Raw genomic sequence first — 16,299 nt, forward strand, 5'->3', positions numbered from 1 at the left:
TTGATAAAAGCCATTTGGAAGATAACTTTGGGAAGCTGGAGCTTTACATGTTTGTATATTTGACTTTTGAATGTGTAATGTAAGTAATGCATTATTATTATTATTATTATTATTATTATTATTATTATTATTATCATCATCATTACTCCAGTTCTCCTTTTGGACATTCAAAGCTCTTCTTTGGATGTTAGGTGCCTTTTGTTCTGTTCTCTGTTAACAATGCTTCCAGATGGTATTACATGTTGGATCAAAACCAAACTGTGCTTTTTTGCATTCACAAAAGCACCCCCAAATCATTACAGACCCTCCACCATGTTTTACAGATGACAGATGACTGTAGACACTGTTGTATCTCCCTCCTGACCTCCTCTGTACATATTGAAGAATCAGACAGTTCAAATTTGGATTCATCTCTCCATGATACCTGTTGCCATTGATTTTCAGTCCTGTTCCTGTTCATTATTTTCTCCTTGTTTCCCTTCCTTAAGATTTGCTTTTTGACAGCTGTCCTTCCACTGAGATCATTTCTGATGAGGCTTCAGTTAACAGATAGCTCTCAGTCGTTCCCCCTCTTTCTTAAGGATATGACTTTCAGATACTGTTCACCTGCTGTAGATAGTTTATTTTAAGGGTTGACATGTCTTCTTGAATGTTTTAAGGATAAACCGCACACCATGCCAAGACATGCCAAGTTTGAAGCTGATAGTTCTTCGGGAATCACTTCTCAGGTACAAAAATCCTATTTTATGCCTGTCAAAGTGTGTTTTATTTTCTAAGAATCATGTTTTATAGATTCAGCTAAAGAAATGGGTTTAGTTTCTGTGTTAGGCTGCTAGTAACAAAGTGCCTAAAAATAGAACTGGTTTAAAACCAGTTCCTTGATAAGTTGTCTTTTATGTGTGAAGACAAGATTAGTTCATCCGTTGAGTTAAGTGTCTGTTTTATGTGTGAATGAGTCACAGGTCAGTTTTAAGTAAATTAAACAAAAAAATCAAAATTCCAGGTACAAGGACCAGACTGAAAATTGATGAAAAGACCTTCAGAAAGCCTGAAAAACTGCTGCTCAAGCCCACTTTAAAACAAGTGTGCCTCATTGTAAGTGTGATTTAAAGAAATGGCTCAAGAGTTTTCTACAGCATTATAGACAAGACATAAAAACCAAACACTGAATACTACAGACTAACATATAATTCCACATTTCTAAAGAAAGGTGGTACACAGAGGTATTTATTAACACCGATCTCATCCCAAAGTTAAAAAAAGGAAAAAGATGGTCAAAAAAGAGACAAACCACATTCTCAAAATATTACAGCATTTTATGGTAGAAGAAGTAAACTCTCTAAACTTGCTTGATGCAGTCCAGCTCGCTGTCAGCTACTTGAAACATTTGACACTGTATATAAAAGGCAAAGGAGACCCTGAACTGTTGAGCAAATGAAATGATATATCAAAGAATAAGAAACATTTCACTTTTAGAAAGATTTGAAGGTTATGCAACACAGTGGTAAACGGGCCCTGCTTCAAGTTTTACAAACATGTTGCCAGCATTCAATTCAAAATGTGAAAACATTTAAAAAACAAAACAAGAAATCTCTATTTTGCTATTATCGTGGGATTGGGATCGAATGAATTACTAGCATTAACCAACACATGCATTCTGTTTCACTTCTAATTTTGTTTCTTTTAATAAATGGGTTGTAGTAATGTTTGTGAATTGACCATGATTACTGTCAATAACATCCATCAATTCAATACCACAGTGATTCACTCATTAAGAACTTTTAATAGTTCTACGGCATAAGAAAGAAGAATCTAGTGGACATCTTGTGACCTGTGCCATTCATTGTGATGCCAAAACACACTGTCACATTCTTTATTTACCTGGTAGCGGTGCTATTGCCATGAAAGTACCTGTATCTACATGTTAAATTTACTGTGAGAGAGGCTTGAAAACTAATCATCTCAGTTCACTCTTACACAGATGCAGTCCTGATGCTAAAGAGCTGTTCAGCATGGTACCAGCACAGACTGTGATCAGGACCTGCCATGAATACATGATGGTAGGGCAAAAACGCGGGGGATTGGGTGATCTATCAAAGACTTGATGCTCTTCCATAAAGGAGTCAGTAACGGCACCTCTGATAGGTGTTTCTTCTTTCACCCTTCCTAAGTGTGCGCATGTTTTTATGTGAGACCTTAAAAGGGCAAGTGGAGGTGACTGATTACCTCGGCTTGCTCTGTTTAATCGAATGCAGACTATGTGCCTGTGGCTAGGACAGTTCTGTGCTGGCACACACAGCCCATCAGTGGCTTGTGTATAGCATTTAGCTATTTGGAGTAATTGCAGTGAAAATATTTTTTTCCCTTCTTTCAGAGATACAAAAGCCGTTGATCCGCCTAAGGGTGCAAACAATCTTCTGCAATCTGACTTCTGATTGGTAATCTAGCTCCTTCTCCTGGTGTCCCCCCGACCCACCCAACCTAACACCCCCCTTTTGCAATTCTTTCAGGATCCTCATTTCTCTTTCGTGCCAGTGGCTGTCCTTATATTCTTCTCCCTCTGTCTTCTAAGAGTGTGAAGGAAATATTTTTGGAACAGGTGTAAGATCATTTACACCTCTGCAGTGGAGAGGAAGAAGCAGCAAAGGCAGCATACACAAGGTTATTAGAAAGAAGCAGAGTTTTTGCTAGTTGGGAAAAATATGTGAGTGGTTGAGGTATAATTTTTAGCTCTGTTAGGAGCTAAGGAGTTATTAAAAGGAACGAGTGTTCTGATACAAAAGCTTTGACTAAACCACATTCCTGGCTTGTCAGCAAAATAAATTATAAAAATAATAAATGCATGAGCACTGAAATATTAATCACAGGATATTCATTAGGTTTTCCAGACAGAAGACATTTGGGTCGTGCTAGGTGTAAATAATAAAATGAATGGCCGTGAATGCTGGGGCACTGTCACAATGTCGAGCCTCACTGGAACATTTGAAGAGAACAGAGCCCTTCATTAATGATACTAGTACTGCGATTACTCCGTGACAAGTCAAAACCATCTTTTCTTGGCCTGCGAAAGATCAGCTTAACAAATTAATTCTCAACAGGTGGCTCACACACACATTGCAGCCTTCTCACTAGGCCGATTATTTTTAGATTTTAGTTTGATGTTTGTGCTTTTTTTTTTTTTTAAATTTTACAAGAAAAGGGGATCCTGCCTAGTGCTAGTGAGATGGAAGCTAATGAACTGCCCAGTGCTCTGATCCTGGATTCAATAGCTACTCATGTGGCAATTTTGCAAAATTCATTGTTAATATCAGGGACGGCTGGTATGAATGGGCGGACGAGCTAAGCTCTCCCTATCCTTTTTAATAAAAAATAAATATATATATATATTTGTATATATATCTAAAATCATCTTAGAACAGATTGCTTAAACGCTGGTGTAACAAAGTGCAGCAAAACACCAAGTCGTCCAAAGAAAAAAAAAAAAGACCAACACAGGATTTAGCTACATGAGCTAAATTTTTACAGCCCATGCTCCGCAGCATCATCTACCATTCATCTTCATAGAGCAGTGAGTGACAGGTGTCAGTCAGGTCACGCCCCTTTGATTTGGTGACCGTTTGGGCTAGTTCAGCCCAGAGGCGGGAACTTTGGCGAAGGAGTCTTCTGTGAGAGTCTCGAAGGCGAAATCAATATGGCGGCACCGGTGAGCATTAGCAAGAACGAAGTGGATTATTTATGTAGTCGTCCATTTCCTTCTGTCTTTGGAGGAAAAAGTGTAAGTGAAGAGAATGAGACCACATCATCCAAACGATGTTCAAATAACACAAAGGGACAAAACGACAGAATTATAAATTTTGTGTTACGTGGTTTCAACGAAAGGACTGGCTAATTGCATGTTTAGTAGGAATTCACATTACTGTTTCCCTGGCCTGCTTTTTGGAGGACACACAACTTGGACTCAAAAAGGAATTGTGGATTTGAAGCATTTATCTGACTAAGTCACACTGGAAATTGTGTAAAGCTATCAGTGTTTGCTAAAGTTAACATTGCCTGTATGAAGGACACCGCATTGCTATACAGAGACACAACGAGCTAGTAAAAAAACAAACAAAAACGGAAAACAGGCATTCACTATCACGGACTGTATTAAATTTTGTGGGGCACATGTGCTAGCTTTACGGGGATCAGACGAATCTCCGACTTCCATTCAGCAAAGTGTGTTTCTGGACGTCCGCTTTGCTGGGGATGCACAATTACTTTTCTTATCTTGTTTTCATGCTTGTTGATATTTTATACAACATTCTTCAAAAACGAACCACGGATCCTTTCAGAACCAGACAGAAGAAGTTTTCCTACTCCATCGGTGAACTGAAGAGGTGACCTTCATAACCAGAGGCATATGCAGCTGAAGCTGCAGCAAGGCCGCGCAGGATGCGGCGGGCTGACAACGTCAGTAGCAGCACAGTGCTATGAAATATTGATGGAGCAGTCAAAGGCACGCTTTGAGAAAGCACAGCACTTGGTGTCATTTGACTTCAATGACAGGGTGATTAACATGTTTGCATCCCAGAAAACTCAACGATGTGATCTTCTCTTCAAATAAGGTAAGCTCACCACCCTCTCCCCTTAAAATAGGTAACATGCTTCTTTCCCGTTACCTGTTACTCTTCTTTAAAGATCAATATTTTTGTCTGTGGATACCAACTCCTTTTATTGGTGAAGTGTCGTTTGAGTCGGTATGTTGTATAGTAGTGATATTGCAATTGTAGTCTATTGGCAGATTTTACATTTTTAAGTACATCCGTGGCTGCATCAACAGAACTTGAATAGATTTTTCTGGCATTCTGATCATTCAGCTGTCATTCTTCCTTCTTGCATATTTTGTTTTTGTAAAAACAAAAAAAGGCATGTGTTAATGTGTATAAAAACAACTAGTCAAAAGGCGTGTGAGAGTGTGTGTGACTGGCATTCTGAGTATTCCTCTATATGGTTTTGTTAGTGTTGCTTTGACAAGGTCTTGTGGCTGTAATGTGGTATCAAGGATGTGATGCTGCTGCTAGTAGTGTGAACTCTATAATGCATTTGTTAGCCCACCCACCCAATATCACTACTAGCCGCCACTGGTTAATATATTAAATGTATTTTCAGGCCTTAAAGAAGTGGTTTGCTAATTAAAATGCAAACACACTTTAGATTTAATGTCATTTTAATCCTTAGGGATTTTTGCATGCAGATGTTTTTGTATTGGGACACAAACAGTCTGCAGTATATGTCTCAATTCTGTGAGATAACACAGAAACAGTTTAGGGAACATTTTACAGAATAAGATTATTGTAATGCGCCTGCATGTACATGCATGGGTATTTCTTTTGCTGGTTATGAAAACTGCTGTGCGACAGTTGGACTGCTCAATTACCAGAATCCTGTGGGAGGCTGGCTCTGTCTGTACTGCAACAGCAACTGTGTAGTGAAACTCATGCGCACTCTAAAGTACTAAATGACTGGAGTGGACTAAGATAAGATAAGATAAGATAACCTTTATTAGTCCCACACGTGGGAAATTTGTTTTGTCACAGCAGAAAGTGGACAGTGCAAAAGTTATGACGCAAAAATTAGAATACAATAAGAATAAATACAGTACACAGCTGTACAGAATAGAATAAAATAATATACTATATACAGTAGAATAAAATAGAATAAAAATATACAATAAGATAAAAATAGAATACGACTAGGCTTTAAATTTGAATACATCCACCTTTTTAGGGTCTCAGCTAACAATGGGTGAAATGCATAGTCCACCCAGGACAGGTTGGCAAAAATATGTTTATCCTCTGTTCACCTCCCTGTTTATCTCAGGCTGAGGAAAGTTGTTGTTTAGCAGTGCCCTGCTTAAATTCTTCACTTGGGTCTGTACAGTACAAGCATACTTAGGAACTGACTTTTCTCAAGGGTACTTCAGCATTAATTGCTGTATAGCTTACAAATATTCCCTGACCCTGTTTAGGATCCACCTTCTTTTATCTGACCTTCAGCTCTCTGATCTGAGTGACCTCTTCACTCCCTATTTGGGTCAAGTCTCCTTCACTTGCTCTTGTTATTGTAATATTTTTCATCAAAGTGTTTTTCCTTGCTTGTAAATCTGACATTTGTGAACTGTGGGATCAAAGATAGATCCTCCTACACTTCTACTGTTTGAATTTCCAGGCAGTAACTGACCTTAACCCTCAGGAGTATTAAGGCTGAGCTGTTAAGGGTTTAGCTTTACTTGGAATCACCTACATCAGATTAATAACCCCAGCTGTACTACCTAAAGGATTATATTCTCTGTTGCTCAGCCAATTTATCCATACACCCTGGTAAAATTGCATTTGTTAAACCTTCTGTTTCCCCCCCCTTTTTTTAGTGAATGCTTATCTTCTATAGAAATATTTCTGTTTCGTAAAAGATATAAAAAATAACAGCAACTTTTTTCCACTTTGCCACCTCTCTTGTCTTCTGGTCTTATGTGACATTTCCAACCAATCAATATTTTGTTTGTGTGTGACATTTGTAAGAAGTTCATAATTTTTTATGGCTGTAGATTTAATGGTTTTGATCAGAGTGTACCAGAGAAGGTTGAACCAGTGATCCAGACTGTAGAAATCTCCAGATGACATGTGCTCATTACACACCTCGTATAGATGCGTTTCTGCTCCCTTAAAAAAAAAAAAATCTTTGCAGCCTTTTAAAATGGAGCCATGAAGCAAATACTAGAATGCTCATGGGGCCGTGGAAAGGGAAATTAAACCATGACCTTGAATTGGAAAGGTTGAGGCATTGTCAGGCTTGTAGTGTATTCCACAGAGCTGACAGTCTTGTTATAAATGAATCACAAAGGTAGTTACCAGTACACAAGGTCTGAGATTAGCATGTTTTGTATCAGGAGAGGTCTTTATTAGAAACCTAGATTGAATGTTAGAGTGGAACGGAGGTTAGAAGAGGGTACAGTCTGATGAAGTTGTAACATTTCTCTTATTTTAGTCATTTTTGTCACTGTTTTCTGTTTTTTTTTTTTTTTTTTTTTAAAACATTGTGCTATAAAAAAGAAAGGCACTTGCTATAAACGTAGTGAATCTATCCATGTAACAATATTTACTTGTATATCAGTCAGTTTCAGCTCTGGTTACAAACATACGTACATCACTGATTTATCCACTTCTAAAATATTCTAGAAAACAAGAAATTAAACAATTAAAGAAAAATATGATGTAGGAAACAGAAATGATCTGAAACAAGTATGCACAGGGTGAAGAAAACATTTGTAACGTAGCACACAGATGTAACAAAAACAGCTTGATTTTCCACATATTTGCATACATTTGGTGGTGCAGTACATGCATGAGACAGGGGTGAGGGGTACAGTTAGAGTGACAGATGGCTTCAAAGTGGTGGTGGGACTCCATCTTTTAGTTTGCAATGGCGATGAATGAGTTGACAAATGAGGCAACCAGATATCACGGCAAAGCGTGTAATAGACACGTTGGTCCACCGTGTCCATTTCACGCTTTGCCTCTCCAAATTGTGAAATCTACACACAGGCAGAAGTTGAGGTAAGTTGCAATAACAGCAGAGGGAGATTTTTTTTATTTCAAGCGAACACTAAAATGTAGGGGTGCAACGATACACAAAATTCACGGTTCGGTTCGGTTCGGTTCGATACTTTGGTGTCACAGTTCGATATTTTTTCGATACAAAAAAAATGTTCATGACTTTTTAATTTGTCATTTATTAAAATTATAAATATATATTTTAACTCAAAAGTACAGTTTTTAAATTTAACCCTAACCCTTGTGCGTGTTTTTATTTTGACAGCGAATGCGCACCTGCGGACCACTTATGTGCAGCCCTGGTTATTTAGCTCGTCATATTGCAGCCACAGAAATTCTTTTGTCCATGAAACCATAAAGCTGCACTTTCTTTTTGCCTTATAGTCTGATTTGTCATAACTTCTCCGTTTTGTGGTAAGCTTTTCTTTGGCTGTCACTTCTTCACCCTGACCTGTCTTATTTGGCTCAGCAGAACTAAAATATATATCTGTCTGTGAAGGTTCTCAGTCATCCAGGTCATCGTAGTGAAATATATATCCTGCTGCTTTTACACACGCACTCACATAAGCTCAGCGATTCTCTGCGCGATCAACCTCTCACATGTTTAAGCTGCGGGAGATTTCACTTGTCATGTTTGCATAGTAAGCTAACAATTAATAAGACGATGTCAGAGGAATTGGTGCACAAATTATCATCACTCACAGATCAGTGCTGTCGCTCTCTATACACAGTTCGCGCGATTGCAAAGTGAAAGCAAAAAAAACAAACGCGATTTCAATATGTCACATATTGACAGTGGCTCACCGATGCCAATGACATAATTACCCAGCTACATTTCTGAAAGAATGCAAAAGCATTGACATATATTTTTCCTTCCTACAATAGCCCGACGGGCAGGGCAGAGATAGATTTTGGTAGCCCGACTGAAAAAAAATCGCTAGCCCCAGGACGTCGGGCTAGCTATATTGCGAGCCCTGTATCTGATTGAGGAATCACTCATCTTTGGAAAAGAGAGTTTATTACAGAGAAATGTCTCTTTCCAAAATAAAAGCTATACTATCCGCTTCTTCTGGGCTATATTCTCAGCAGCATATTAAACATATAAGGAGAATCATGTGCTAACAGCTGTCTAAATGACTCGGCTAAAGTTAGTAGCATGCTTGCTTGTTTTTTTTCTGCTTCCACTTGTCTTTGCACTAGGATGATGTCGGCGTAAATGTGCAGTCATATTCGTTGTGTTCCCACTAGTGCTTTCAGGTTAATCTCGTTGAAATGACCTTAAAGCCACAACACGGCAAATCTCCGTTAACGAGCTACCGCCGATCGCCCCGTGCATGGGGCTAGACGGCCAACACGGTAACGAGCTAACTGCGCTAACACACTAGGTCCCACCCATGTACAGTGGGGCAAAAAAGTATTTAGTCAGCCACCGATTGTGCAAGTTCCCCCACCTAAAATGATGACAGAGGTCAGTAATTTGTACCAGAGGTACACTTCAACTGTGAGAGACAGAATGTGAAAAAAAAATCCATGAATCCACATGGTAGGATTTGTAAAGAATTTATTCGTAAATCAAGGTGGAAAATAAGTATTTGGTCAATAACAAAAATACAACTCAATACTTTGTAACATAACCTTTGTTGGCAATAACAGAGGTCAAACGTTTACTATAGGTCTTTACCAGGTTTGCACACACAGTAGCTGGTATTTTGGCCCATTCCTCCATGCAGATCTTCTCGAGAGCAGTGATGTTTTGGGGCTGTCGCCGAGCAACACGGACTTTCAACTCCCGCCACAGATTTTCTATGGGGTTGAGGTCTGGAGACTGGCTAGGCCACTCCAGGACTTTCAAATGCTTCTTACGGAGCCACTCCTTTGTTGCCCGGGCGGTGTGTTTTGGATCATTGTCATGTTGGAAGACCCAGCCTCGTTTCATCTTCAAAGTTCTCACTGATGGAAGGAGGTTTTGGCTCAAAATCTCACGATACATGGCCCCATTCATTCTGTCCTTAACACGGATCAGTCGTCCTGTCCCCTTGGCAGAAAAACAGCCCCATAGCATGATGTTTCCACCCCCATGCTTCACAGTAGGTATGGTGTTCTTGGGATGCAACTCAGTATTCTTCTTCCTCCAAACACGACGAGTTGAGTTTATACCAAAAAGTTCTACTTTGGTTTCATCTGACCACATGACATTCTCCCAATCCTCTGCTGTATCATCCATGTGCTCTCTGGCAAACTTCAGACGGGCCTGGACATGCACTGGCTTCAGCAGCAGAACACGTCTGGCACTGCGGGATTTGATTCCCTGCCGTTGTAGTGTGTTACTGATGGTGACCTTTGTTACTTTGGTCCCAGCTCTCTGCAGGTCATTCACCAGGTCCCCCCGTGTGGTTCTGGGATCTTTGCTCACCGTTCTCATGATCATTTTGACCCCACGGGATGAGATTTTGCTTGGAGCCCCAGATCGAGGGAGATTATCAGTGGTCTTGTATGTCTTCCATTTTCTGATGATTGCTCCCACAGTTGATTTTTTTCACACCAAGCTGCTTGCCTATTATAGATTCACTCTTCCCAGTCTGAAGCAGGTCTACAATACTTTTCCTGGTGTCCTTCGAGAGCTCTTTGGTCTTGGCCATGGCGGCGTTTGGAGTCTGACTGTTTGAGGCTGTGGACAGGTGTCTTTTATACAGATGATGGGTTCAAACAGGTGCCATTCATACAGGTAACGAGTGGGGGACAGAAAAGCGTCTTACAGAAGACGTTACAGGTCTGTGAGAGCCAGAGATTTTCCTTGTTTGAGGTGACCAAATACTTATTTTCCACCCTAATTTACGAATAAATTCTTTACAAATCCTACCATGTGGATTCATGGATTTTTTTTTCACATTCTGTCTCTCACAGTTGAAGTGTACCTGCAAATTACTGACCTCTGTCATTATTTTAAGTGGGGGAACTTGCACAATCGGTGGCTGACTAAATACTTTTTTGCCCCACTGTAATTGAGCATTGCATGGCACATCCAAAATACTGTTTTACTTTAGTCCATGACTCGCTTACCTTCAGGGTCATACGTCACATGAAAACCAAAATAATTCCAAACGCCAGATCTGAATGAGGGTGGGGGAGGTCCATGTTGCAAGGAGAGCTTAACTTCTGTCTCGCTAGCTTGCCCTGCGCTCTTCCTTCTGATGATGCTGTCTGTGTTGAGCGCTCAGTGAATCTGCATTCGACTACTCCGCCTAGGCTGCACTGTCGAGCCTAGGCGGAGTAGTCGAACGCAGATTCACTGAGTGCTCCACACAGACAGCATCGTCAGAAGGAAAGTTGATAAAATAAATTACAAATTTTGTATTGTTCGATACATATGCGTACCGAACCAAAAGCACTGTATCGAACGGTTCAATATCGATACGAATATCGTTGCACCCCTACTAAAATGATCACAGGAAAGTGTTTAAACAGACATTATTAACACATTTACAAGTATATACACATTAGCAACCTAGCTTAATTGTTTACGGTGATTAAAGACCCTGGATTGTACTTCGTCTTTTGCTCACTACTGACTTCATGGCTTTAAATATATTATTTCCCCCCTGCTGGTAAAGCAATTTTTCCATGCATTAATGCGACTTTTCCACGTGTGTCCCTTTCATATTTTGAGTATGGCATAAATGCAGGGAGTACAAGTACTCAGGTCTACCATCCAAAGCAATGGACAGAAGGATAGCAGCAAAAAATAAAAGCAAGTGAGCAGACTGGACATGATTAGAAATGAGTACATCAGAGGGAAAACTCAGCTTGAGCTGTTTGGCAAACAAGAGTCAAGGCTGAGAAGCTTTGGAGCAGTCCTGGATACACTGGGCAAAGGATGTCAGAAGGAGAAAAAGAGTAAGACCTCATAGGAGGTTCATGGATGTAGTGGGTAATGACATATAGAGGTTTGGTGTGACAGAAGAGGATACAGGGATAGGGTGAGGCAGATATTCAGCATTAATTTCTGCTCTATATAAATAGAAGGAAGGCTATGCAAATATTGATCCAAACTGTGCTCAAGGTCTGGGGTCTGGTTTGTTTTTCTTAGTGGATTGTACTTCTTATTAATTTGTACCATACAGCCAACCAATAACAGGAAAACATATCTTTCTACAGTTCACACATTACAGTAACCTGTCAATTGTGATGGCTGATGAGCATTTTTTTCTGCAGTAATAAACTTGAAGCTGAAGTTTTGCATTAAATAGTTAATCTGCAGCAGTGATTTTAAAGTTAAGGAACATAAAAGCAGAGACGGAGCACAGTTTTAAAAGTTGCCATGAGCTGTTTTTATATTGAAAAACTCAGTTAATTTATCTGGGGACAGGAGTACTAAATCCTTATTGTTGTGTTGTTTCAAAGTATGTATTTGCTTCTTATTTTATTAAATACATACAGGAATACAGGAAAGAGGCTAAGCCATCCATCTGCTTGTCTGCCACATACTGTAGTTCTGTATGTCCTGGCATACAGAGTTGCTCGATGTTTGTTTCAGTATGCTTATGTTCAGTTGCTTGGCTTATGTTTTATTTACCTTCATGTAAAGTTAGGGAAGCTTTAACCATAGTTAAAGCAGATTAATGTAATAGTGACTGTCTAAATTAATCCTAACTACAGGAAGTCCTCCATAAATAGCAATAGCACACACAGCAAAAGCTTCATCTACATACAGCCTACAATGTACACAAGCAGCTGATACCATTGCCGGCATTTCTATCTGTGCAGACTGTGTGGATAAGATATGGAGTTTCTAGGAAGCTACAAGTCATGTGATGGCATAAGGTATTAGAAAAGGTTATGATGTGCCTACAGCGTAGACGTAAGACAGAAGCATAAATGTACTCTTATTGGAAAAAAAGCATGTTATTAATTAAGTCAGATAAAACAAGATGAAGAGAAACTAGTAGGTGGGTTGCAAAGTGGCTTGCAGGTGCACATCAATTTTGCTAGTAGGATGCTTAGAAGGGTATCAGCTAAGCCATCAGATGATGTCGGCTGACAATGAGATCACCTAACCTGTTAATTATGTTTAATTTCAAATTAGATTTTTACAAACATTTGCAGTACAATATGTTTTTAGTTGCTTTGGTTGACTCATTTAATTGTAAGACTGACATCTGACATGTGACAACTCACCTGTCTCATTTGTTGGATAACAACACACGTGCCATTGTTATTTTCATTTTAATTATGATAGCTTTGTTCTTTCACACAACAAGAAGTGTAAATGTGAACATGAGATGACAGTTTATCAAAATTAGAATTACGTCTTTGATGCCCAACAGCTCAGAAGCGGTTGAACGCACTGTAGAGGTATCCCATGGGAAGAGTTTTTTTTTTTTGGGCGACAATTCATTTCTGAAGCCATCCCAAGTTTTAATAAAAATAAATGCGCTACCTGTCGCCTTAGCTAATACAATATTCAGCTCTCAGTAGCAAAAAAAAAGAGAGAATCTTAGATGTGTCAGAGTGTAGGAGCTATTTTCCCAGGCTTTATTACTGAAGTTATTCAAAATGCTTTGAATAATTCAAATGAATGTCTTTCTAGACATATTAGAGTAAGTAGTTCACAAATATCTGCCGGCATAATTTGATTGCCAGTTTATTTTCCAGAACCAAGAGAACACACAGCAGGGTTTCATCTTTCCCAGACTTCCCCTAATCAAATTTTAACTGGCAGGTTATGAATTGTGCCAGACAGAATAGACCGCCAGTAAAACTCACTCAGAGGAGGAGGTACTTTGAAACTCAAACACAAGATGCTACAGGAGTGTGTTTTTCAAGTACCCACTATTCATTAAAAAAAAAAGCTTGCATTATGATGCTCCCCACCTTTTTTTATTTTTATATATATATATATATATATATATATATACATACATACATATATATTTTTTTTGACTGACTGATTTGGTGCTACAACGATTAGTAGCTGTATTCTATTCAGGTGGTGAGGTCAGGCTGTGTTGCATCACTGTAGATCTGCCAATTAGGAGAAAATGGGTGAGTTGTTTTTTTTAAATTGAAAAAATAAAACTAAATCTAATAGAGAGGAGGAAAGCTCATCCTTAAAACCATTCGAAAAGAGACGACGAGGATATATTTTTAAGCATGACGCTTAAATAGAAATTGGCAGTAGTTTTATTGCCCCTTCCATGCGGTTGATTTAATTAATTAAAGAGGGCTTGCTCTCTCCTTTGTCAATTTTTTTTCCCTTTAGGAAACCAAAGTTGTAACTTCTGAGAAAAATTCTTCGCACAATTATGCACATGTAGTACCACACCATCACCACTGTAGCGCAGTTCACAATCCCCTGCAACAGCTCCACACTCTGCACCACCTGCATTATTGAAATACGCCTGTCACTACCAAAGTGGGTCCGGCGAGATCAAACGACGGAAACAGCGGGAGGCCTCGTCTAGTTTGCAGTGGGCCAGTGCAGATGACTTTTTGGCAGCATTTGAGAAAAAGTTCTTCTTCTTCCGTTTAAAGGAACAGATACTGCTAAACAGAGGATGGGAACTGTTGCATTGTGGCACAATTGCTTACTTTACCACAAATGCTACATAGCATACAACTGTTGTATACAGCTGTGTGCACAAAAAATGTGTGCTTATGTATGCATTCAAAAAAAAATAGCAGAGGAGCACAGTTACGCTGATCATCACCAGCAGAAATGGAAGAAAGACACTTGGGAGAGGAGTTAAAAATCCACACACGTAATCCGTAGACACAAAGTTTTAAGTACACACGGATGTTTGTTTCCGTCTTCTATATAACGAGGAAGCAGAATGTGAGAGACCCGGTCTCTTTCCCACCACCTCGTGGTGCCAAGACTGTCACTTTGTTTTCGGCTTGGCAGGTGAGCACAGCTGTTCGACTGGCAAACTGCTGTCATCACACAGAGAATGGGAGGTGAGAGCGAGAGATGGGGAGTTCAGGAAGACAAGACAGCAGGAAAACGAGGGTCTAACTGTAAGAAAGAGAGAGTAATGGGGGGGGAGAGGTTAACTAGGAGAGGCTTGAAAAACATAACAAAGAAGATAGACATGGTGGAAAAAGATTAATAACAGTAATAATGTAACTTTTTTGGAAAGATCTATTTTTTCCCAAGGAAAAGTATATTTACATGTTCTGTTACATCAGAGGTTTGTGTGAGAATTTAGCTCACTAACAATGAGAATAAAGGACAGCTTGTGTGAAAAAGTGATGGAGAATGACAGAGGTCTTCAACCTTATTGTGATTCTGTGTTTTTCTTTAATCCTTTGTCATCTTTCTTGGGTATGCACAAAAACTAACTTGCAGTTGTCTGACAGATGCATGCATTTGTGGTTTTCTTCGCTGCTATTTATCTCTGCAGCATTTTTGTTCAACGACAGTAGAGCATAGGAAACACCCGAGACCACTACTGTCATAGTCATCCTTCATCTCAGCAGGCCACAGAGCTGTTAGTGTGTGTTACAGAGGAAGATGGAGGTCAGCTTTACAGAGGTGAAATGTGAAAGCTTCTTCAGTAACTTCAACTTGAATATAAGTATACGCCTGGCTAATAAAATAAGTGGTCATTCTAATCAAAAGCCAAAATGACAGGTGAAAACCCCAGAGAGGCAGCTTGTTACAAACTGGAATTATGTTTGATTGCAGGAGAAATGGAAACCTAAAATAAAGTGGTAAAGGTACAAGATGGAAGCAACTTAATTGTGGGAAATTTAGGTATGAGGAAAATTCAAAAACACTCTTGGGGTTGCCTATTCCACATCCCTATGGAAACCTATCTGCCCATCTACCACACACCAAGACAAATCAGATTGTATTTTAAGTGCAATTAAAGGAGCAGTCTGATTTTTTTTTTTTTTTTGTCTGTCTGCGGCGTGACCTATCCCCTCACTACAAATGATTATCCTCACATGACTTACATTTGTTTACTTGATATTTTGAGCCCTGTGTCTCTTTGAAGAGCAAAAAAGGGGGAACCTATTTGCAGACTTATATAAATTTGTATATTGTTGATACTTGAAAAACATTTTAAGATCTGCAAGAATGCATTTTTCTTAGTTCAAGTCTTCAGTCCTCCTGAAATATGTTTAATTCAAATTTGGCAAATAGATTGTTTTCCGAGCAGAAGGGGACATTGTTCTTTGATCTGACTTGTGTCCAGTTTATCAATTTTATGTTCAACACTTTATCCTTAGTTTTTCCTGAGGCACATCTTGTGGAATGATATTTTGTAAAGATGAAATTTTGGCCTTTTTGTATTATCTTAGTTTATTGTATAATTCTGTCATATGTACACTGCAGTATATACTAACAACAAACAAAGCCATTAGTCCATCCATTAGTTTAGATTATTGTGCTTCTTGCTTATTTGCCTGTAGTTGCATATTGTGGTTAGGATTCAGTGGTGTGTAAGCCAAATGTTTTTCTTCCAAGTCCTGCTGAGTGATCCCCAAACACTCCTACTCCACAGAGTTCCATTCTTCCTCAGTTTTCCTTCCTAATTGTCCCTCCTGGAATACTTTCAGAGGGAGGCAGCAGGGGGAGAATCCCTGGTGTTTGCCCAAATTTAACTGGTTCCTTTTCATTATACAAGAGCAGTGGCTTGATATCTAGGGCTTCCCAAATTAATGAACTCTCTCACTCTGTCTCATAGGTTAGACCAGCTACCCCATC

General features: G+C 39.3%; 1 long non-coding RNA gene across 2 annotated transcripts in view; it reads left to right on the forward strand.

Moving 5' to 3' along the window:
• Nucleotides 1-3,520: 3,520 nt before the first annotated feature.
• The window catches only part of LOC146566049 (uncharacterized), a 143,362-nt gene continuing 130,583 nt past the window's right edge, over nt 3,521-16,299 (forward strand). For both annotated transcript variants that reach the window (XR_014894181.1, XR_014894182.1), the window contains exon 1: nt 3,521-4,604. This is a non-coding gene — a long non-coding RNA (uncharacterized LOC146566049). The remainder of the gene's footprint in view (nt 4,605-16,299) is intronic.

Source organism: Mchenga conophoros, linkage group LG10 (genome assembly GCF_057382185.1).
Source record: "Mchenga conophoros isolate Kocher_MC1m ecotype Shallow Benthic linkage group LG10, M_conophoros_male_GT1.1, whole genome shotgun sequence".
In the NCBI taxonomy this organism is placed as follows: Eukaryota; Metazoa; Chordata; class Actinopteri; order Cichliformes; family Cichlidae; genus Mchenga; species Mchenga conophoros.